The sequence below is a fragment of the Xenopus laevis genome, chromosome 7L (genome assembly GCF_017654675.1).
Source record: "Xenopus laevis strain J_2021 chromosome 7L, Xenopus_laevis_v10.1, whole genome shotgun sequence".
Classification (NCBI taxonomy): Eukaryota; Metazoa; Chordata; class Amphibia; order Anura; family Pipidae; genus Xenopus; species Xenopus laevis.
The window spans coordinates 118,144,864-118,170,096 of NC_054383.1; the positions used below are offsets into that span (position 1 = coordinate 118,144,864).

At 41.2% G+C, this 25,233-nt stretch overlaps 1 protein-coding gene across 1 annotated transcript in view; it reads left to right on the forward strand.

Annotated features, from left to right (window-relative positions):
- Positions 1–4,870: 4,870 nt before the first annotated feature.
- The window catches only part of ccdc155l.L (coiled-coil domain containing 155 like L homeolog), a 42,498-nt gene continuing 22,135 nt past the window's right edge, over positions 4,871–25,233 (forward strand). Inside the window, exon 1 of the mRNA XM_018226363.2 lies at positions 4,871–5,219. The gene's annotated coding sequence lies outside the window, so the exon portion shown is untranslated. The remainder of the gene's footprint in view (positions 5,220–25,233) is intronic.

Sequence of the window (25,233 nt, forward strand, 5' to 3'; positions counted from 1 at the left end):
TGAAATTAGCTCAATGAGTCAGTTGCAGTTCAGGGGCGGAGACGGTCTGTGGGAGGGGTTTGGGGCTCATACACACGCTGGCTCCGCCCACCGTGACAGTCTCGTCGTGCAGCAGTGCCACTTAGCAAACAAGTGTGAGCAGGACAGGAGTGGAGTTTAATGGCGGAGCTGCTGGAGTTTGTAGGATGTGGGAGCTCGGGGAGGTTACTTCTCCTGGAGCCCAGAGCTGCAACAAACTCAACATGTAATTGTCCTCTCTTCCGTATTCTTTATTCTCTATTAACAAGAATGGGGTTCCCTGGGTATTACGTTTAATGAATACCCACACTTTTGACTGTCTGTCTCTAGAATTTAGGGACCTTTAGCTCCCATGGGGCAAAATAGTTTTTTTATATTTATCATCCAGATTTTGCAGAAAGATGTTGTTAAGAGGTCACATTATTATCATTTATTTGAATGTAGGTAGAAGTTTATTAGTGAAGCACTGTAAGGACCCGCAGCTCTGAACAATATTTAAAAGTACCCATAGGAAGGACAATTAGCACAATACAATTTATATGTAATATATATCGTGAATAAAGGAGCCCCTATTGTAAAATATAAGGATATTATAAGTTACCGAGGAGTTCAATGACCATATAAAAATCGTTATATTTAGTAACAGGGGATACTTTATTTATTTTAATACAAGTTTCAGTGAGTCATCGTTTATATAATGAATGAAATAAGGATATTATACTGTAAGTCACGGAGGAGTTCCATAACCATATAAAAGCACCAAGCCGAAGGCCAAGTGCTTTTATACAGGTCATGGAATTCCGAGGTGACTTCTAATACCCTCATATTTGCCAACCAAGGCTACTTTATTTATTATAATACACAAGTTTTAGGTTTTGGTGAGTCATGCATCAAAAATGACATCACTACTCACCATTTATAACTGATGACACACAGTCACAGTTTATAAGGATATAATTTATACGATTTTCATGGCTTTTGTGTATTATATAGTGAATAAAGTACCCCCTCTTGTAAAATATAAGGATATTATAAGTTACTGAGGATTTTCATGACCATATAAAAACACGAGGCCGAAGGCCGAGTGTTTTTATACAGGTCATGAAACTCCGAGGTAACTTCTAATATCCTCATATTTTACAACTGGGGGTACTTTATTTATTATAATACACAAATTTCAGTGAGTCATGTGACAGAAATGACATCAGAACTCATCTTCTCATAGAGCCTATGTGAAGATTTACATGTACAATTTGAGCAAGCACTCACATTAAATTAGAAAATCTGGATCAGAGTGCGGCTGCCTACTAGTGATTACATATATGTGTGTGTGTGTGTACACAAAGTTTAAGTGACAGTAGGAAGGAGGTCCCTGCCCCATAGAGCTTACAATCTAAGTATGGTGCAGATATTTTACGCATTAGATCAGTTGCTTACCATTCATTTCAGTCCCTGTTAAGCTTAGGATCTAATTCTCTTATACCATGTACACACATAGAAGGGCATTGTCTTTATCCAGAGCCAATTGATATGTTTGTTTTTGAAGGGTGAGAATAAACCTGAGCACCTAAGGAGAACACAGTCACAGGGGCCTAAGGTGACTGATCCAATGCCACCACCACCCCAAATTGACCCTTTAATTTAATGAGGGCAGCTTTTTGCCATCCCTGCTTCACTTTGCCTCATGGTAGGAGTGGCCCTTCCCAGGCCATCGCAGGACAAATAAACACATAATTAATAGCAACCTAGTGACAAACCTAGGACTCCAGTGCTGAAAGGCAGAAGTGCTAACCATTAAGCCATAGTTGAGCAACAGATGGACACTATAGTTTGCGCATTGTTTCTTTACTTTCTGGCTATGTAGAAGCACTGCTTTCTGGGGCAAAGGCAGATGACAAGCTCTCCTCTCCTTGTACCCCATAGAGCTCTGTTTCGCAAAAATGAAAATTTAATATAAGTTTCATCATACTGAAATAAGAAACTTTCTAAATACAATCAATTACAAATTCTGTACAGAAACAGTACAGAATTTTTAATCAATTGTATTTAGAACATTTCTTACTTCAGTATGAGGAAGCTTGTATTAAATTTTCATTTTCACAATAGTTCCTCTTTAAGCTGGGGTACTCAGATATTGATGGACTACAACTCCCAGCATGCATAAACGCTTGATTAGAAGTTGAGGAATTCTGGGAGTTGTAGTGCAGCAATAACTTAGCAGTGCCCTAGAGGTATCTTGGTATTTAGAATAGGTACATAGGGTTTCATATGGTATATATGTACTCAGAGCTAGTGTGTTAGGGGTTGTCCACCAGCTGTTTTCAGATTGTTCACCAGAAATAAAGACTTTTTTCAATTGCTTTCCATTTTTTATTTTTTACTGTTTTTCCAAAATCTAATTTTAAAGTTAAATGTTCGTATCTCTGGCAGCTCAGTAATTCAGATGCAGACACTAAACTGTTACAAATTAGTTGATACATTTCTCAGCAGCATCTGTAGGAATATTAGCAACTTTTGTATCAATTCTAACAGCTGCCTATAGGCAGGGACACATGCTCAGAATCTCCTCTTCTTCAGGCAACTAATCTCCCCAAACTGCCTTCCGCTAGAATGTAAATCGCCGGCGGGATGGCAATTGGTGAACTTCGTTTTCCGAAGTCGCCCTAAGTTGCCTCACGAGGAAACTTCGGGCGACTTCGGAAAACGAATCGAGCCGAGTGCCATCCCGCCATCGATTTAGATTCTAGCCGGGGGGAGGCAGTTCGAGGAGATTAGTCGCCCCCAAGAAGAGGCGATTAATCTCAAATCTGAGCGTGTCTCTGCCCTTAATGAAACTCAGGGATTCTGCTCAGCAGGGACAAAGATAAGAAATGTATCAACTGCAGAGTCGGCGACTCCCCCTCCCAGAACTGCTTTAGAAGGTAAAAAATTACACTTTACACTTCAAAATTAGAAAAACACATAGAATATAGAAAGTAATTGGAAAAAAGTCTTTATTTCTGGTGAACTTTATTTATTTAATAATTTTTTTTTTCTTTATGTCTGAAACCAACTGAACTGAAAAATGTGTTGGAAAAATAAGCAACCCCTTTAATAACAATACTGTACTGTGCTGACTCATGTAATGGTTGTACTGGCTTGTACCCATAAGGGTATTTTTGTGCTGCGCATTCCAACACAAGGCAGGCACAGTTGGTCCAACTCACCCACATGGACAGAGAAACAAAGTCTGACTGTAGGAATAATAAGCCTTGATGTCTTTGTCTCCAGTGCCATACAGTGAGGGGACCCATTACTAGTATGCGGTGCCATGGGATGGAAGACTTGTGTGTGCAAGCCCTAAGGCAGGTGTGTGCCTTTGGTGGGCAATTCAAATGCAGCTTTAAGCGAAAATACAAACTTGTGTATAAACAACATTACACTCACTACGCATTTGATATGAGGACACGGTGTAAAGGCCAGGTAACCCGGGAGTAATGGATAAGGGCTCATTAGCACTCACAATTTTTTGGGACAGATGTTGTCGCCCAGTTGTCTCAAAGAGAATAATAATTATTATTATTATTAATAATATGTATTTTTAGAACACCAATATATTGAAAAGATAAATGTGTTTATATAAAGAAATCACATGAATCACATACAACGACCAATACCAGTACAAAAGGCCTTGTGTAAAAGAGCTTACAATCTAAAGGGGAAGGGAATCAAACAAAACACAAAAGCCAGTCCAGGCAAGCAGATGATCTGGGGTTGGTCTGGAGATTAAAATGGAGTCATGTTTTTTTTTGCCTTTAAATTAATTTAGGAAAGGCCTTTTTTTTCATCTGCATCTAAAATTTCTGTCTGACTCCAAAACGGGAAACGGATCATCTTTGTACACATATAGGACCCATTATCCGGAAACCCAGAAAGTTTGCCCAGAAAGCTCAGAATTTACGGAAAGGTTGTCTCCCATGGATTCCATTTTAATCAATTTTTTTAAATTGTTTTTCTCTGAAATAATAAAACAGTAGCTTGCACTTGATCCAAACTAAGATATCATTAATCTTTATTGGAAGCAAAATCAGCCTATTGGGATTATTTAATGTTGAAATGATTTTAGCAGACTTTGGAGATCCAAATTACAGAAAGATCCCTTATCTGCAAAAACCCTAGGATAACTGGTCCCATGCCTGTACCAAGAGATTATTTCAACCGAGTCTTTTCTAAATCTATACTTGAAACTACCTAATATATGTGACAGAACCACCACTTCAAGGAGGGAATGCCACAAGATTTCAGATGTAAAAAAAGATAAGAAAATAATTATGCACCTTAATATGGAACCTTTCGTTTGTTTGTTTCCTTTTTCTATTTCCCTGTTTAAAGGAGAAGGAAAGGCTAAAACTAAGGAAGCTTTTTCAGAAAGTTCTATTCTATATAAATACACCAGAAAATCCTCAAAGTAATGCTGCTCTGAGTCCTCTGTCAAAAGAAACACAGCATTTCTTTCCTTCTATTGTGTACTCATGGGCTTCTGTATCAGACTTCCTGTTTTCATCTTAAACCTCCAGAGTTTAGGCTTGAGCATGCTCAGTTTGCACCACTCCCTCCTCCCCTCCCTGCTGTAATCTGAGCCTCAGGTAGGAAGTGATGTCACACCAAGATCATATGGCAGCTGTTACCCAAAACAAACAGAGAGAGATTCTAGAGCTGTTTACCCAGGTATGGTAAAGCATTTGTTGAATAAATATAGTGTTATAGCTTGCACTATTGTGGATAATCTATTAGCAATAAACTGCTTCGGTATCTTTCCTTCTCCTTTAAATAGTGCAGTAGCTTAGGGCTATTAAGGAACCCTACCAATATTACTTACAAATTCAGACATTTGCAGAACCCAATTGCAACCCCCCTTCTGTGCATACCTTCCTTTTCTCATGACCACATTTAAGGCTAGGTAGGAGTTTAGGGGGCAGTGCCGCACAAGTCTTCAGGGGGGGAGCAGGTCTTGGTTTGCGGGGCCCACCAGATTTGTTCCCAGTGTCCCGCCAGCCCAGTCCGGCAATGATTCATAGACACAATGGCCATGGCTCGATGTATTCAACCAAAATGATAAATTTGCCTAATGTGCACAATCAAGTCAGCTGAGGACTGTATTGGGCCATATATGGGGTCTGCCATCTCCACAAATCCATTGGAACAACCAGTCGGCCAATCCTGTGAGCAGCAATTTAAGTTAATGTAGCAACCTGCCAAAATAAGTGGTTTTGTCTGTCTGTATGGCTCGCTTTAGGGTGTTTTAGGGCTCAATTCTGGTGTTTTATTTACTCAGTTCTGCCAGGCCAGCAGTTTATTGGCCAATGTTTGGGTCCAACGGGGACTGGTTTTATCAATATCAAAAGTTTGGACCATTTTTGTGCCCCTTCCTAGATTTAAAGGAACACTGTAAATTAATTACTAGCTGGGACCTGCGATAGCTTAGTGAAACTGCACCTCCAGGAAGCAGCGCGCTGTTGTGCTGTCATCCTGTCAATCACCATGATTGACTGGCAGCTAATCTTAACAGTGGGCTTCCTGGTTGGGTTGCTTACCAGTTAGAGCCTCTGCTCAGCAATGCATAGAGAGCTGCAGTCAGAACATAGGAACCAAGGAAGAGCGCAAACATAGACCTGTGACAGAATGTAGTCTGAATGTTAAATACAGAAAAGTGAGCAACAATAGTGACTCCCAACTGTGTGGGGCCCCACTGGGTGTGAGGTTTGGTCCTGTGTATTGGAAACCTCACCCACTACATGTGTAATATCATTAGTTTAATCAGTGCTGTCATGCTATAAAACCCATGAAAGAATTATTTCTGCTTAATTTCTTCTTATTATTAGTGCTGTCCTGATATATATCCAGTTTTTATTAAATTACATATTTTAAAACCATGACCATAAGCTTTGTAGTGTTGCAGTTCAACAACAGCTGGAGGTTGTGGTTTGAATATATATGATAATTAGGGGGGTTATCTATCAAAGTCCGAATTTATCTCAATATTTTCTGAAAATAACTCCAACCAAATCTGCACGGGTTTTTTGGGTTTATTTCCTGCAATTGTGTTTGCAGGAAAAAATCGCGAAAAATCTGATTTACACAATTTTTTCGGATTTTTCACCGGAAAACTCAGAATTTTGCCCGAAAACTCAGAAAACTTCAGGGTATTGCCAAAAACCCAGCTCACATCAAAAAATCATTGGGACGTCTCCCATTGACTTCTATGCAACCTCGACAGGTCTGAGATGCCGGATTTTCAGCTTCTGACTTTTCCATCCACTGGGTTTAATAAATTCTGAAAAAGTTGTGATTGTTTTAAAAGTAAGATTTTATTAAAAAAAATCAAAAATTTTTTGTGATTTTTGCATTCGGAGTTTAGTAAATAACCCCCTTACATTAAACATAACTAACACATAAGTAACAATATGGGCTTTTGACAGGAGCCCTAGCACATGTAACCTATATGTAATTGGAAGACTTTTTGTTCAGCTCTGGATAGACTTCATGTCATAAATATGACAATATATGAGAATATCAGGCAAATAAAGGGGAACTTCACCCGATCATCCAGTTTTATGATAATTAAATTCTTTCAATGGATTTGAGTTGTTTGTAAATGTAATTGCTATGGAAAAACAGCATTTCATCTGCCCCTTTCTTTCTCTGCACTGCTGGTTTTGTCTCTTGAAACAATGTATCAGAACCCAGCTGATTAACACACCGATAGGAATCCTACAAGGCATTGTGGGGATTGAAATCTTGACTGGCTTCTGCTACATTGTTTCAGGAGCCAGAAAACCCAGTACAGAAAGGGACAAAGCCTGCTTTCAATTGCAATTATATGTATAGCTTTGAGTAAAGCAACCGTAGCATTACATGATTACCTTGATGATTCCATCATATATGCCCAAGAATCCATATCTGTACTTTTTCAAGCTTCTTGAAATCCATAAATCTTAAAGGGTATATGCAGAAGGGATAAAGTGGCCTCCCTAGTATAATCCTGACATGCTACCCCATGGCAGAAAAACCAGATGAGACATTGGGGCAAATTCACTAGCGTTGGGCATTTTCGTTACTTCGCAAATTCACTAACGGACGCTGGCGTAACTTCGCTAGTGTAACTTCGCACCCTTACGCCTGGCGAATTTGCGCAACGGACGTAACTACGCAAATTCACTAACGCGTGCATTGTTCTGAACACTACCTTTTAGGGCTATTCCACACGGGGAGATAGCCTTGCGTTTGTGGTCGCGGCGACAAAGCGCCGCGCCAGTCGCCGCGACCGGCGCAGGCGACAGTTTTGTATGGGCGCCTATGTAAAAACGCCTGTGCTAACCACACGAGGCGATGCGCTTTTCAACAGTCGCCTGAAAATGCCTCGCCAGGCTTTTTCAGGCGACTGTTGAAAAGCGCATCGCCTCGTGTGGTTAGCACAGGCGTTTTTACATAGGCGCCCATACAAAACTGTCGCCTGCGCCGGTCGCGGCGACTGGCGCGGCGCTTTGTCGCCGCGACCGCAAACGCAGGGCTATCTCCCCGTGTGGACTAGCCCTTACGCTAGACTTCCTTCGCCACCTCAGACCAGGCGAAGCGCAATAGAGTAGATAGGGATTTCTTCTTAGTCCCAAAAAACGCTGGCGTTTTTTCTATATTATGGGTGATAGGCTGAAAAAGATTGAAAAGTTACACCTGTCGCAACTACGAATCTTAGTGAATGTCCCACATTGGCTGCTACATATTCTGCTTGCAAGCAGCCAATCACCTGTCTGGAAACTCAGCAGTGATATCTTGTGGGGCTGGTTTGTTGTTTTGGCATTCTTCCTTAAAGGGGACCTGTCACCCAGACATAAAAAGCTGTATAATAAAAGTCCTTTTCAAATTAAACATGAAATCCAAATTCTTTTTCTTATTACAGCATTCATAGCTGTTGTAAACGCAATTAAAAATCTCAGCTGTCAATCAACTATTGCCTGCCCCTCCTCTAAGCAATTACTTTCAGTTTCCATTTAGTACTTACTAGTTGTCACTGCTCTCCCCACTTTCTTCCCAGGGCCGGAACTAGGGGTAGGCAGAAGAGGCACGTGCCTAGGGCGCAAATGTGGAGGGGCGCCAGGCACCGTACCTCTTCTGCGCCTTGCCCCTAGTTCGGCCGCTTCTTTCCCCACCTGTAGCAGCAATCGATGTAATCCTAGGCGCGCACAGACGCGCACCCTTCCTAGACGCGCACTCTTCTGCGCCTGCTCGTGCGCACAATCGGCTTCTGCGCTTGATCGCCCGTGCGCGCGCCTGTGCGTGCGCGCACTTCAGAAGGGGGCAATGTAGTCAGTCGGGTTGCCTTGGGCGCCCGAATGATTTGGCCCGGCACTGTTTCTTCCTCTTTCTTAACCACTTAATTGTGTAGCCAGGGCATGGGGATGGACATCAGGTCCCCCATTCTGATGTGCAAACAAAATTTTGAGATGATACAAGGCTTGTCTAAATAACAGTGTCCACAAAATGGCTCCTGCCTGCTTGTTATAATTATGAATTCCCAGACTGAAGGAAACAAGATTCAAATAATTTATACAGTGTTATTAAAGTTCATTTTGCTTGACTAACGTGATAAAATAGGATTTGGAATAATTTTTCCGCATGACGGGTCCCCTTTAAAGGGGTTGTTCACCTTTAAATTAACTTTTAGGGGCATATTTATCAAGGGTCGAATTTCGAATTGAAAAAACATTGAAATTCTAATTCAAAAAGACCAACCGAACTTAGTCGAAGTTTTTTTTTGTCAAATAGGTCAGTTTTTGATCGAATAGGTCCGTATTAGGCTGAATTTGAATCGTACAAATCAAATTAATAGCGCATTTGATAAAATTTAATTCGCAGTTTTTCCCAAAAAAACCTTCGATTTTTCAAAGTCCACCAAAGAGACAGTACATGATGAATTTTGAAATTTGAATTTTTGAATTTTTTGCAAATTCTAATCGAATTTGGAATATTCCCTAGTTGAGGTACAAAAAATAACTCTAAATTCAAATTTTTTTCATTCAAAAATTCATCTCAACCTTTGATAAATCTGCTCCTTAGTATGATGTAGAGAGTGATATTCTGAGAGAATTAGCAATTGGTTTTTATTTGTGGTTTTTGAGTTATTTAGCTTTTATTCAGCAACTCTGCAGTTTGTAATTTTAGCAATCTGGTTGCTAGGGTCCAAATTACCCTAGCAACCATGCATCGATTTCAATAAGAGACTGGAATATGAAATGGAGAGGGTCTGAATAGAAAGATGAATAATAACAAGTAGCAATAACAATACATATGTAGCCGTACAGGGCATATGATTTTTTTTAGATGGGGTCAGTGACCCCCATTTGAAAGCTGGAACGTGTCCTAAGAAGAAGAAGACAAATATTTCAAAACCTATAAAAAAGAAAAAATGAGGACTATTTGAAAAGTTGCTTAGAATTAGGCATTCAATATCATATTTAAAGTTAATGTAAAGGTGAACCACCTTTACATTAGCGTTTGATTTGTGGAGAGGGGCATGGGATGGGGGCTATGTACAGTATCTCATGTTATTGCTTTATGGTTCTCCTAATAACTCCCCACAATATGGAGCATATATTGGAATATATAACCCAGTATTGGTTTCAGGCAACTGGTAATGCACGTTCATGGAAGCTGTGTAAATGTCGATGAGTGCTAAGGAAATTAGCTATTTAATTAAAATACAGTGTAAGGCAGAAAATACTGTGTATCACTTCAATGTATTCTGCAGATCTGAAAGGTAATTCTAGCTTGTCTAATGATAGTGTTTCTCTAGGAAGCCTTTATTACTAGACTACAGGTAATTATGTATTTTGATTTAATGAAGTACTTTATGATAATTGTTAATCTTGCCTGGATCCTGATTCCAGTAACGCCCTTCCCTATATTACATCTAAAAGTGGCCGCAAACCCAGTGAATTCTACAAATTCTACAGCTCAGATTGTCCGGGTTGTATCAGAACTGGCCAGCAGATAAAGATCCAAATGCATGTAACAAAAAAGTAGGAACTGGTAGAAAAATATAGAAATTGGTGGGGATTTGATTAGCATAAAGGACCACTACATGCTCAGATTTCCCTGCAGAACTGTGTTTAGTACATGTGTTGCTATAGGCTCTAGGCTAGGGAGGTGACCCTGTTTTGGAGAGAGCCATTACTGAAATGAAACTCAGGCCATTTTTCCTTCATTGAAACTACTTTGTAAATACAGGTCCAGAATGCTCCGGACCTGGGGTTTTCCCGGGTTAACAGATCTTTCTGTAATTTGGATCTTCATACCTTAAAGGGATACTGTCATGGGAAAAAATTTTTTTTTTCAAAATGAATCAGTTAATAGTGCTACTGAAATCCATTTCTCAAAAGAGCAAACAGATTTTTTTATATTCAATTTTGAAATCTGACATGGGGCTAGACATATTGTCAATTTCCCAGCTGCCCCTGGTCATGTGACTTGTGCCTGCACTTTAGTAGAGAAATGCTTTCTGGCAGGCTGCTGTTTTTCCTTCTCAATGCAACTGAATGTGTCTCAGTGGGACATGGGTTTTTACTATTGAGTGTTGTTCTTAGATCTACCAGGCAGCTGTTATCTTGTGTTAGGGAGCTGTTATCTGGTTACCTTTCCATTGTTCTTTTGTTTGGCTGCTGGGGGGGAAAAGGAAGGGGGTGATATCACTCCAACTTGCAGTACAGCAGTAAGGAGTGATTGAAGTTTATCAGAGCACAAGTCACATGACTTTGGGCAGCTGGGAAATTGGCAATATGTCTAGCCCCATGTCAGATTTCAAAATTGAATATAAAAAAAATGTGTTTGCTCTTTTGAAAAATGGATTTCAGTGCAGAATTAACTGATTCATTTTGAAATTTTTTTTTTTCCCATGACAGTATCCCTTTAAGTCTACTAAAACATAATTTGAACATAAAATAGGCTGGTTTTGCCTTCAGTAAGAATTAATTATATCTTAGCTGGGATCAAGCACAGAGTATTTTTTTTATTATTACAGAGAAGAGGGAAATTATTTTTAAAAATTTGAATTATTTGGATAAAATGGAGTCAATGGGAGATGGCCTTCCCGTAATTCGGAGCTTTCTGGACAACGGGTTTTCCAGATAATTGATTCCATACCTGTATTATTACTAGGGATGCACCAAATCCACTATTTTGGAACCCCCGAATCCTTCACAAATGATTCGTCCGAATACCGAACCGAATCCTAATTTGCATATGCAAATTAGGGCTGTGAAGGGGAAAACATTTTTTATTTCCTTGTTTTGTGACAAAAAGTCACATGATTTCCCTCCCCGCCCCTAATTTGCATATACAATTTAGGATTCGGATTTAGTTTGGACGAGCAGAAGGATTCGGCCGAATCCAAATCCTGCTTAAAAAAAGGCAGAATCCTGGCCTCATCCCGAACCGAATACTGGATTTGGTGCATCCCTAATTATGACACTGATCTATAGGTATTATTTTGTTCTTGAGGTTTTTAGTTGAAAGCTATCAGAATATTCTAGTTTAGGCAGTGTAAAAATGATCAAATCAAATAAGAAAGAAAGACCAAAACTACATTTGGCAGAAAGGGACCAGAGGTCACAGCTTTTATTTTAATAACGAAAACAACCCCTAACATGACAAAATTCTCCCACAACACACAGTTTGAGCCCCTAGCCTCCCAAAAATCTGCACTTCATTGGTGGTTACACAAACCCGATCATACAGTCAGAATCTACTAGCCCATAGTGAAGTCCACTTGACCACCATGTTGTTGCTGGGCCTTGGTGTATGTCTATAATAACAGGACTCTCCAAATTGACTTCTGGCAAAGTGAGCAGAGAACCGATAGAACTTACTAGGGTGGAAGGGATGGAAATGCAAAAAGGTTTGCTCTGTTGCAGTTTGGTTAGAACTCACCCTTTCTCACACCTATATCTGCTGAAAATAGAAGTTGTCTGGTAGGCTCCATTATAAGCTAAATACCCACCCCCCCATTTAGATTTCTGTTTTTGAGACCATGGTCCCACAGTCTCAATGGGCCTTCACCTAATATGACTACAGCCATGGACACTCAATGTAATCTTAAAGGAGAATTAAAGCTTAAGACATAACTAAGGTAGAAATGCTACAGATAATGTTTTGGGTTCCTATACCAGCCCAAGGCAACCACAGCCCTTTAGCAGTGAATATTTGTGTCTCCAAAGATGCCCCAGTAGCTCCCCATCTTCTTTCTCTGTGCTGCCGTCAGTCATCTGAGCTTAGGGACCGACTCACTATATACTATGTATATATCAAATATAACAGTCACTATACAAGGCCGATTAGTAATTAAATCTGATTTTCATTACATGGCAGCACAATTAGCATCAGAATTCAATAATCAGTCCTGTAGCATCAGCTTAAATGACCTCATTTTCTGAGGATTTAAAACAACCCCTAAACTTGTCAACAGCCGTGAAAGCACACTGAGCATGTGCGTGTCGCAGACACAAAACAAAATTCAAGATGGGAAACTACTGGGACCACTTTGAAGGCTTGGATCATTACTATTGTACAGATGCTGAACCTTTAGGCTGGTGCGTTAAGCTCTGTACATATAAAATGCATAATTTCTAGGGTTTGCATAATTTTTAGGGTTTAGTTCTCCTTTAAGGCATTAAGATGCAATAATAAGTCTAAAGGTGGCCATTCACGGGCCGATAAAAGCTGCCCGTGTATGGGGCCCTCCGATGGGCTTCCCCAATCAACATCTGGCAGAGAGTCGGCCAGGGGTAAAAATCCTGTCAGTTCGCAGACCACATCTGTTCGTTGATGCCGTCCAACGATCCGATCTTCCGTCATAATCCGATCATTGGGCCCTATCGGGGACAGATCCCCTCATTTAGCGGCATTGCCAAATGAGCGGATCTCTCTGTGTATGGCCACCTTTAGAGCTAGAAAGGTAGGCCCCCCTTTATATTGTGAAAATACCTGCTTAGTTTGAACTCTGTACAGTACACATTGAATTGCCTGATATAAACCAAAGACCAACTATTGATGTACAAAGTCCGACCCCTCAGAAGCCATTTTCTAATATCTTGCATGATTTAAAATAGATTGAAACAAGCTGTCTGAAACAAAGAGTTCTGATATTATTAGGATGTTCCTGTGCTATTTAACCAGTGGTTCTGGATGCATCGCTGGCCACAGGGACATAAAGGTGTAATTTGCATGTTTCCTCCCATAATTCCTAAAGTGAATCATAAGGCCTCTCATTTTTAAAAAAAATTGTTTTAAGGTATCACTATATGGGCATACCTCCCAACATTTTGCAAATAAAAAGAGGGACAAAAAAGTTGTGGCGACATTTTTTTGACCATGCCTGTTTTTGTGACCACACCCCCTATTTACCATGTTCATTTTACATAATTTGGCAGGTTATTAAAGTTTGAACATATTTCTGTGTTTTTTTTCCAGTTATTACAGTTTTGCTAAAGAAGGTGAATTGCCCTTTAAGCTGTGAGTCTAACTTTTCCCAAGGGACCTGCTATCTTATATTGTTACAATTACTTATTCGCTTATCTTGAAATTGTTACAAAAGTATCTTATCTGCTGCTATGGCTGTTTTGGGCTCTCTGCCAAAAGCCAATTAAGTTAGAAAATTTTTATGGCTGTTCAGTGCAGAGAAAAAAAGGACTTTCCAGTACAAATGAGGGACTGCGGGTTGAGCTGTCAAAAGAGGGACTGTCCCTCTGAAAACGGGAGAGTTGGGAGGTATGTATTATGTGTAGTTTGAGACATAATACCTTACGTTTTTAGAAGGCTTTCACTGCATTTCATATATTGTTTGAAGGCTTTCAGCTATTTTAGCCCTTCTCACACTAACCGAGATGGCTTTTACGTTATATTAAAGGAGCAGAAAAATAAAATTAATTCATTAGACATGACACATCATTCATTATTATCCTGTACATGTAAAATGAGTCACTCGAAGTAGAAGCCCTAGTTTTTACTGCAGTGCGTTTGCGGTCAGCTTTACTGGGTTCGGCCATCTTTTCTATTGTCTAAACTAGGCCACACCCAGTGTGTATAGTCATGAGCCTACCTCAAATGCCCTACCAGAGGAAAAATAGGGCTAATTGCATACAACGTGCTTCTCCTTTGATGGAGAAAGCTCTGACAATTGTAGACCTGACAAGTATCAGGGGCCAAACTTCTCTACACTTTCTGGATAACCTAAATTTCTGGGGTGGGCTGATATTAGATTCTGACTTGGCTCCAGTCAGTAGCTTATTGGACTCATGTATAGGGGCCAATGGACAGATATATTTAAGATGTATTTTCTTAAGGATATTCCATAGGCTCCTATAATGAGCTGGTTCGTGGCCTGTAGGTCTTCTGGTGTAAGACCAGCTTAAGAAACCCGCAAAAGATTTGTCAATTGCCAAATGTAGGTATAGTGTTATGATTCTTTTTGAAACATTTTGGGTAGACTAGGAGAGGTCTCATTGGGAGGGAGACTAATAGAAAGACATTTACAGGGATGCTGTAGGGAGGGGAAATTACTGTTAATTAATACTTTTGCAGTAAAAAGAACATTTCAGCAGTATTTTCTGAAGGAAGTGGGAAGATGCACAGGGAGGAGTCAGTTATTTCATACAAATAATGGGCACGTGGAACAGGGCAACGAACAACATTGTTAAAAGAAAAATATTTTACTTGGGACAACTGGGCTCAGTCTGTGACACCTCTACACCCAAGTAAGACACAAACCTGAGACAGGTTAGCTTTGAAGAGACACTGTTAGGTGTTACGTAGATCTACACAATATGGCCAAAATTATGAAGACACCTGCCTGTCCATGATATAGGTCCTCCCTTTGCTGCTGAAATACCCTCTACTCTTTCAGAATCAGATTTTAGAGAATGTTTGGTGAGATTTGCTTCCATTTATCCACAAGAGCATTAGGGAGGTTTGGCACCGGAGATCAGTCATGGCTTACCTTTTAATTCATCCCATAGGTGTTCCGTAGGGTTGAGCTCAGGGCTCTGTACAGGCAGGTAAAGTTTTTTCTCTCCTATCTCAGCATTCTAGTCCCCTTAATGATCACCATAAAAACTCCACACTCCTTTCAAATGGTTCCTGTGCTGACACTGTTGCAGAGACAGTTTGGAACTCAGCAGTGAGTGTTCCAAATGAGGACATAGTTGTTTACTTTTGTCCATGTAGAGCAGGGGTCCCCAACCTTTTTTACCCATCAGCCACATCAAAATGTAAAAAGAGTCAAGGAGCAACACAAGCATTAAAATCCGGGGGTGCCTAATAAGGGCTGTGATTGGCTATTTGGTAGCACCTATATGAACCAACAGTCTACAGGAGACTCTTTTTGGCAGTTCACCTGGTTTTTATACAACCAAAACTTGCCTCCAAGCCAGGAATTCAAAAATAAGCAGCTGCTTTGAGGCCACTGGGAGCAACATCCAATGGATTGGTGAGCAACTTGTTGATATAGTGTATATGACTACATCAGGGCTGTCCAACTGGCAGCCCGCGACCCCCCCCCCTTTTGTGGCCCCCACATGCTGTGTCTTTTTACCATATGTAAAATTTAAAAGGTATCACTACAGAGATTAACTGGCCCCTGCATTGTTTAAACCGCAAATTCAAACTAATCCGCTGTATTGTTCACACCTATGATCCTCCTGAATTGTTCACACTTGTGACACCTCTATTGTTTATATCCTAAAGCCCTGTACTGTTCACACCTGAGACCCAGACTGAAACTGCCCACATTGTTCACCTGTTCACACTTTATTCAAAATGCTAATGGGGCACCAGCATTGTGTCACTGTATGTAGTACATATTAGACTGATACCTTTCCCTGTCTCCTGCTCTGTTCTGCCTTCCCTCCCTGTGTGTGCCATTCTCTGCTTGCCCTATGCTGCTTGTGTGTGCCATTCTCTGCTTGCCCAGTGCTGCTTGTGTGTGCCATTCTCTGCTTGCCCTATGCTGCTTGTGTGTGCCATTCTCTGCTTGCCCTATGCTGCTTGTGTGTGCCATTCTCTGCTTGCCCTACGCTACCTGTGGAATGTAAGCCTGTTAGGGGTTTGTTCTTGGGGTTTGTTAGTATTTGTAAATTGTTGTTAAGGGCCCCTAAAGTGTTTAATCATGTGTTGGGGGGTTGTTGTATTATCCACAGGGGAGGAGGAGGAATATGGATTTAAGGGTATGTTTTAACATGACTTCAATTTTTCACATATGAGTGATGAGGGATTTCCCTGCAGTGAGCACCAACCATTTGGTTTTTTGGTGTGCTACCACCGTTAATGTGGATATGATCTTAAAAGTTCTTGTGGTAATATGTGTGTGGTTTACAGTGGGTGTGGTTTAAAAGGGGGAGTGGCCAACACTGACTTCTATTTTCGGCCCTCCACCACATAGGCCAGTAAAATTTTGGCCCTCGGTACCACAGAAGTTGGACATCACTGGACTACATAATGACTATGTGGGAATATAAGGAAAAAGCTTTACAGGGCCACAATACCTCATATTCTTGAACTTACTACAGAAGGATACCTAGTAAGGATTTCCTTCTCTACAGGTTATGCCAATATCTATGCAGTCTGTACTGAGTTTGTCCTTTGTGGGTACCCTTAGTCTGTCCTTGCCCACAGTGATATCCATTCCTTCCACCAACTGGACATTACAGAAATGTGTTAATATTGCTTTGAAATTCTTCTTTGTGAATATTTAATGATATATTTAATAACATTTTATGCAGATATTGTCCATCATTCATTGTAGTCCCTACCCCAGGTACAGTGTAGGGTCCCCACTACATTCACACACACCAGTTTTATCTCAAGCTTTTCTTTGCCTAACCTGGAGCCCTTCTACCATCTGAAGGCTGCTGGGAGTCCTAGTAGTTTATTTCCAATAGCAGAGGCGTCATAGTTTGGAGTCCTACCACAGGATGCAGGGCTTGTTTCACTGGGATGGAATACAAGTTATATAAATAGGCGAGACTATTGGGATAATGTTAATTTGAAATCGAGGTCATTTGAACTCCATAGGTTACGTTCTGCTCCTGTGGAATCTATGATGTCAATCTGGCAGCAATTAATTTTCAGAAATAGGACAGCTCTGAACCTGATTTTTATGAGCCGGACAGACCTGTTTCAGTTTAACACAAGGTGACTGAATCAGAGATGTGGGCGGATGGTTAAGGAAGTGCTGAAGAAATACTTAATCATAAAACAGAAGGTATTGTTTTTGTCTTGAAGCTTTTGAAATGTTCAGAGGTGCCCACATGTAGTTATGTTACCTGAGTATTAATGCTTGTAGAGGTTTTGGGGTAATATCCAGTGACGTAACTAGAGGGGGACGGGCCCTGGCGCGGGACGCGCTGCCGGGCCCCCCGCCCCCCTCCGTACACCCAGAATCGCCGGGAATCGTGGCGCTTGAGCTGCCGGGGGGGCCCTGAGGGGGTGCGGGCCATGGCCCAATCGCACCCCCTGCTCCCCCGGTAGTTACGCCACTGGTAATATCATACCTCCCAACATTTTGGAAATAAAAAGAGGGACAAAAAGTGGGCACGTGTAGTGCGGCAATGTTTTTTTTGAACACACCCATTTTATGGCCACACCCCCTAATTACCATGTTCATTTTACAAAATTTGGCAAGTTATGAAAGTTTGAACATTTTTCTGTGTTTTTTTTCCTGTTATTACAGTTTTGCTAATGAAGGTGAATTACCGTGAGTTTAACTTTTTCCCAATGACCTGTTATCTACTATTGTTACAATTACTTATTTGCTTATCTAGAAATTGTTACAAAAGTATCTTATCTGCAGCTGTCCTGGGCTCTCTGCCAAAAGCCAGTTAAGTTAGAAACATTGTTTCTTTTTTTGGCTGTTCAGGGCAGAGAAAACTGTCCAGTACAAACAAGGGACTGCGGGTTGAGCTGTCAAAAGAGGGACTGTCCCTCTAAAAATGGGACAGTTGGGAGGTATGTAATATGAACTGTCCCCTTTTTTTTGAGAAGAATATCAGAGGTCCCTAGACATGTCTGATATTAAAATCACAAGTCATGATGGGCCTGTACATTTACAGTGCCCTTTATCCTTTAAAACTGCCAGTTCCAATAACACTTAGAGGTGACAGATGGACCCACACTCAGAAATAATCGCTTTGAGTGGAGGTCCACATGCTACATGTTCTTCTGGCACTGTATATACTATGTATTTATCTGGAAAGCAGTGATATGTGGAATGGGGACTGTTACGATTGGTGTCCCAACTCAGAACAAACCCCCAGTTTGCGGCTCAGTCTTCTGCCTTTAGCAGCCACCTTTTCACTTCGGGAGGAGCCCTCCGCTAATCGGCTGCCGCCAGGTCCTAGTGTGAGAGCAGGCGGGAGCAGGCGGCACAAAATCAGGAGACGTTAGAGTAGTCAGGAGTCAAACACACCAGTCGGCGTCCAATTCTGGTGCACTGGGGTCCAATTTGGCATACTGTGTTAATTGTCCACTAGCCTCGGCCGGGCCCAGTTCAAGGCTGTCTGTGCCCTGCTATAAAACATATGGCTGCTCCTGTGGGTGGAACAGGTAAAAGGAAGAAGAAACAGAAATGTTGTACAGAAGACAAGGAGGTGGGAAGAAGCATGTGATTACAAGATATAAAAAAAAACACAGATTAGGAATTAGAGAGACAAAAAGAGAGATGATCATAAGGGGGAGACCAGAGGAAAGGAGGGGTGAGTAATGGCAAACTGACAAACAGTCCGGCGAATAGAAATGGAAGACTGAGTAAAGACAAATATATAAAGAAGTCTAAAAGGAAAAGGAGGAGAAATAGAGAAGCAGATAAAGGAAGAAAACATTAGTATTTCAATTCAGTGGTTCCCAAGTTGTGGGGCTGGCCTCATGGTGAGAGTTTGGGGGCAGTGGCAGGGGGATTAGCTTGAAAACTAATGAGAATTAGGGAGAATGCCCATTTGCTCTATTAGATACAACCCAAGCCCAGCTTGAAGGTCAGATAAGGTGAAATATGAGGCAAAAACTTGTTTGTTCTTCTGGCTATTATAACTATGACTGAATGGCTAATATAGCAATATTTTCCCACATCTGTAATCATTTCATGAACTAACATTGGCACTCACCACATCTTAGACCTTCAAAGATGGTTAAAGGTGAAGTGGAGCTTGAACTGAAAAGTTTGACAACCAATGTGCCTAAACTCTGAATGACAACGAAAGAAGAGGAAGTTGCATAAAAAGAGTTTTTATTGGTCTCTTTTTTACTTGTTAACACATGTATCAGAGATACCCTCCATCCATGTACTGAAATTGACTAGGCCATATATGGACCAATCAGGTTGTTTTCTTTTTTTTCTGGTTACTTACATTTTATTAAAATTTTCAGCAAAAAATATTTTTTTTTCATACCTAAGCATAAGCATCTGTGTAGACATTGTTGAACAGAAAGAAATGGCAACTTATTCAATTAACATCAACCATTAATCGGTGTACAGCTTTGTTATGTGCTAGAGCAGGGATCCCCAACCTTTTGAACCCGTGAGCAACATTTAAAAGAAAAAGGAGTTGGGGAGCAAGACAAGCATGAAAAATATTCTTGGGGTGCCAAATAAGTGCTGTGATTGGCCATTTGGTAGACCCTATGTGGATTGTCAACCTACATTGAGGCTCTGTTTGGCAGTGCACCAAATGCCTTTTCTATGTGTCGGGTAAGCGTTTCCTCCGCGAGGCAACTTTGGGCGACTATTGAAAACGCATCGCCGTGTGTGCTTTAGCGCAGGCGACTTTTCATTGTAGCCTATGGGAAAACACGCTGAGGCAGTTCGGGAAAAATTTTCGCTCAGAAGACGAAGCAATTAGTCGCCAGGCGACAAAATCTCCCCGAATCTCCTCGTGTGGACTAACCCTATATCTTCTATGAAGGAATCGCTGGCTCTTTTTGTGAGTTTTAGCCTTATCTGTGCAGCTTTATTCTTATCATATCCCATAGACCTCCTGTTGAGTTACAATCTTAATTTAACCATTCAAGGGGGTCTGAGTGACATCGCTGGGTGCATCATTAGTTTTATTTAGTTTTTAGTTAGCTGTAAACAACTGTGATACCCTAGTCAACTGCATAGAAATAATTAAAAGCAAGTTTTGACGCAAAAGCAGTATTGCCTTCAGGACAATGTTTTCATTTCAGCACAGAGGTCTCTGTTCTTATAGGTTCATTATGCTGGGCAGTGCTTTCCTGAAGCAACATTCAGATGAACAGAATAATGGGAAAGCAGATCCTATGTATATAAGGGAAGAGGAAGCTGAAATCACTTGGGGAGAGGGCAAAAAGATTCAGCTAGAAGTTCAGAGCTGTGTCTGTAGTTGAAGTATCAGCAGTGGGAGAAACTGCCAGCTTCAGTTCCTCAATAGCTTTGGGCCCACTGAGAATGAAGCCATTTCTTAAAAACATTGGACCTTCTACCTCCTTATAGTTCATTTAATACAACTTATGCTTCTGCTTGGCAAAGGCTTGGTTTTGGTGTTCCATTAGATTGTAAGCTCACACGGACAGGACCTATAAATCTATGTTCTTGTTCTGTTTCTAGCTGTCACATTGTTTGTGTTCTCCCTAATATACAGCAAGGCACAAACCTCTGCCTCAAAGGGGTTGTTCACCTTCCAAACACTTTTTTCAGTCAATTGTTTTCAAATTGTTCCCCAGAAATAAATACTTTTTTCAACTACTTTCCATTTTTTATTTTTTATTATTTTTTTTTTCAAAATCTAAGCTGTTACAATTTTACTACATTACTTGATACATTTCTCATCACACAATGGACAGCTAGACGGCACTTCTAGTAAAACTGTATTGCAGGAGGCTGCTGATATATATACCTAACGCGTTTCGGCCACAACTCCCTTAATTATAGGCTTTTCTCATACATTTCTCAGCAGCATCTCTGGAGTATTAGCAACTATTGTTTTGATTCTAACAGCTGCCTGTAATGAAACTCAGGGATTCTGCCCAGCAGGTACAAAGATAAGAAATGGATCAACTAAATGTATCAATTTAGAACAGTTTACAGGGTCGGTGACCCCCCTCCCAGAGCTGCTTTTGAAGGTGAAAAATTAAACTTTACGCTTCAATATTAGAACAAAGGTCACACATAGAAAATAAAAAATTATTGGAATTTTTTTTTAAATGGTAAACTATCTGAAAACAACTAGGTGTTTGAAGGTGAACAACCCCTTTAATCCCCAATGTACACCCCACAATCCCACTCATGCTGCCCTACGGCTGAGAGAGGATGCTGGTAGATGTAGTATAGAGCTTCAGGGCCCTGGTTTGGCCATCCCTGGCTTATGTTGTTTAATTTCTGTAAATACAATGTAGGAGTGAACTAAATGGGAGTACGTCAGTGCTAATGGGGACAGATTATAATTGGAGTTGTGCTCCCGCCCAGAGATGTTATCATTCTGCCTCATACAGTGGCTTTCCCAATCCCTGCAGCTAATGCTCACCGGTATTTCCTGTCTGACTCGCTCAGCCTGATCCCACACGTCTTACAGCCACAAAGACTTTACTGCCGCGCTCAAAGCTCACCGGAAGTTCACAGCCCTCTCAGGCCCTCTATTAACTCTTGCAACAGGGCTGATTCTGCAACCAAAATATCAGCTTTAAGGCGGGCGGCCATACACAGGTAGATCCGCTCGTTTGGGATCTCTCCCCGATATGCCCACATTGAGGTGGGCGATATCGGGCTGATCCGATCGTGGGCCCTAGGGCCCAACTATCAGATCAGAATGGAGGCAATACAGGTGCTCAGATTGCGGGAACACATCAACGAACAGATGTGGCCGCGATCCAACAGGATTTTTTACCCTGCCCGACATCTGGCTGACTTTCGGAATCCCATACATGTATTACAGATATGGTATCCGTTATCCAGAAACCCATATTCCAGAAATCTACAAATTACAAATCACGATGCCTGCCATGGATGCCGCCAAGGATTTTTGTAGGGAGAGCTGTACACTGACATTCAGACTAAGACTAAGGCATAGTGTTCACATAACTTAAAGGAAAACTATACCCCCAGACAATGTAGGTCTCTATAAAAAGATATAGCATAAAACAGCTCATGTGTAAACTCTTGCTTCATGTACAGTAAATAAAGCATTTTCATAATAATATACTTTTTTAGTAGTATGTATCATTGGGTAATCCTAAATAGAATTGCTATTTTAAAAAAATAAGGGCCGCCCCCTGGGATTGTATGATTCACGGTGCACACTAACCATACATGTTAGGTCACATGAGCCAATTAACAGACAGAGTTGCTTCCACACTTCTTCCTGTTACAGTTAGAGTTGTAGTATTTCTGGTCAGGTGATCTCTGAGGCAGCACACAGACCATCATGAAATGGTGGTTCAAGGCAAGAGATGTAAAAGGGCAATATTTACTTAAATATAGGGATGCACCGAATGCACTATTTTGGATTCAGCTGAACCCCCGAATCCTTCGCGAAAGATTTGGCCGAATATCGAACCAAATCCGAATTTGCATATGCAAATTACTGGTGGGGAAACATTCTTACTTCCTTGTTTGGTGACAAAAAGTCATGCAATTTCTCTCCCCACCACTATTTTGCATATGCAAATTAGGATTCGGTTCAGCCGGCCGAATCCTGCTGAAAAAGGCCGTTTTCCTTTAAAGAGAGAGAGAAATTAAGCAGTGAACAACTGAAGCATAAATGTCACTTCATATAAATTACAACTCCTGTTTCCTCCCACACTCCAAAAACATACAGACATGTTAACTGGTTCCTGATAACATTGACCATAGTGTGTGAATGGGATAGGGACCTTAGATTGTAAGCTCCACTGGGACAGGGACTGATGTGAATAAGTGTGTGTGAATAAGTGTGTGTAAATAAGACTCTGTGAAGCGCTATAGAATATGTCAGCAATATATATAAATAGAGGTTAATCATTTCTGCAGTGCATTTCTATGATATTCTGGTTTCCATTTAAAAAGTAGAGAAGTAGAAGATGATTTTTAGAGTAGTGCGTACCACATCTGCCCTCTGCTGGCAGTCATTTTCCTAAACAGGGAAACCTTCCTAACTGGCAGAAGTACTACCCACTGAGCCACTGTGCTACTACCTAAAATCATAGTGGTACCTAAGTCTAGTGCAACACAGGGCTAATTCTCAGCCAAACATCTACCGTTCCATTGGCCTCTGCTGATCTTAATTCACAAACTATTTAAAAAGCTGTCAGATAATATGTGCTGTAAAGTCAGCACTGAGTACTGGAAATAGCCCCAGTATCAAGTAGATACCATGAAAATCACAAAAACATTCCACACTGTATTTAAATGTATTTAAAAATGAAAAAGGCTTTATTATAACTTTATAAAAATATATACTAAGTCCACAATAATCACAATAAATGCTGACTTTACTCATGCATTTCCATGATCCACTTCTTTTGTCCATCGTCAGACTGGGGCATTGGGGTTCCATAAAAGGAAGAGTACTCGCACACCCGTGCCAACAGAGAAACGGGTAACTTGGTGCCCAGCGATAGAGGCAATGGCAACCTCCAGTAAATTGTAGAAATGGAAACCCTTGGCACACAAGAATCTTGTTGCTGGTTAAACCATGCATTAATTTTTAATGCGTAAGTGTGGTGCAACGTTTCGGGGCCACGCCCCTTTCTCAAGCATGCTTCCAAACCTTCCACCCTGGTTGGACTAGGCTTTCGGGACACCGGGAAAAAACCCAGTGGGTGGGCCCTGATGGCCCAGACCCGAACTCCACCAATGCTCTCCCAGGCTGCTCACCTCCCTCCCCTGATGCACTGATGGTAAGATGAATTTACTTGGGGGAGGGCGGGTGGTGGTGGCCCCTCTAGGGGGGTGTAGTGGATGCAGTGGGGGCCCCGAGTGGGTTGCGATGGCCCTCGTTGCAACCACCAGGGCCCTCCTCCCAATGCCCAAAGTCCCCCACTCACATGCATGCCACATGGCGACACATCAGGTCACATATCACTGACCTCCTTCCTTCGCCTTGATTGGGGGAGCGGGTCGGTGCCACCAGGTTTTTATCCGGTGTTCCATTGGCACAGTCCTGAGTCCAACCCAGAGTGTGTCTGCATGCAGTCTGATGCAGTCTGAAAATTATCCCTATGTAGCACTAGCCCGATGGACAAACTGCAAAGTGCAAAAAAAAAAGAATGCAAAGGGACTTTTTTTAACCACAATGCAGCATTTCCCCCAGAATTCCATGCATCGTGTGGGCGCTGGCTAAACCATGAGCTCAATTCAGAGCCCAATATAAAGCTTTTAGGTTTTGCAAGAACGTTGTGGTTAACACCGACAAAGGGAACCAAAAGGAACTGTGGGAACCATTTCTGCTTTTTTGAGAGTAATATTAGCTTTTGTATTGACTTCCCATAATCTAGAGAGAAAGAGGGTTCATATATTAGGGCACCCAGTAAGCAGAAATTAGTTGTCTCCTATAGAGCAGAGCATTTCTACTAGTACTGCTCTCGCAGGCTCCTTTCTGTGGCCCCACTATAAAGGGCACCCCAGGGGCATACGCATATTATTTGCATGAACTGCTGAGGGTCCCTGTGCAACCACATTGACTATATGTCTGACCTTGCTACTACTAACTTTTAGCTGCAGCTGTATATTTATTTGAATGCGCAAGACATTGAGAGCACCGTGGAAGTGTGGGGATCACCAGAGATAGAACCAGTGAGAAGGGGCCCCAGGGCAAAAAAAAAAATAAGCAGCATATCCAACTTGGGAAATATTTTGTGTTTGAAAAAAATAAACTCCTGCACACTTCCTTCTTATGGTTTAGCCATGGCGCTTACGTTCCCCAGATCCCCAAATGCACATCCAATGGCACATAGGGATTTTCCCAGAATTTTGCAAAAGACTCTAATCGCTTCTTTATTCGCTGTCAATTTAATGGATGGTGTAGCCTTAAAGGAACAGTGACATCAAAAATAAAAGTGTTTTAAAGTAATACAAATATAAAGCAATATTGCTCTGCACTGGTACAACAGCTGTGTTTGCTTCAGAAACACTATTATTGTTCATATAAATAAGCTGCTGTGTAGCCATGGGGGCAGCCATTCAAAGGATAAAAGGCTTAGGTTACA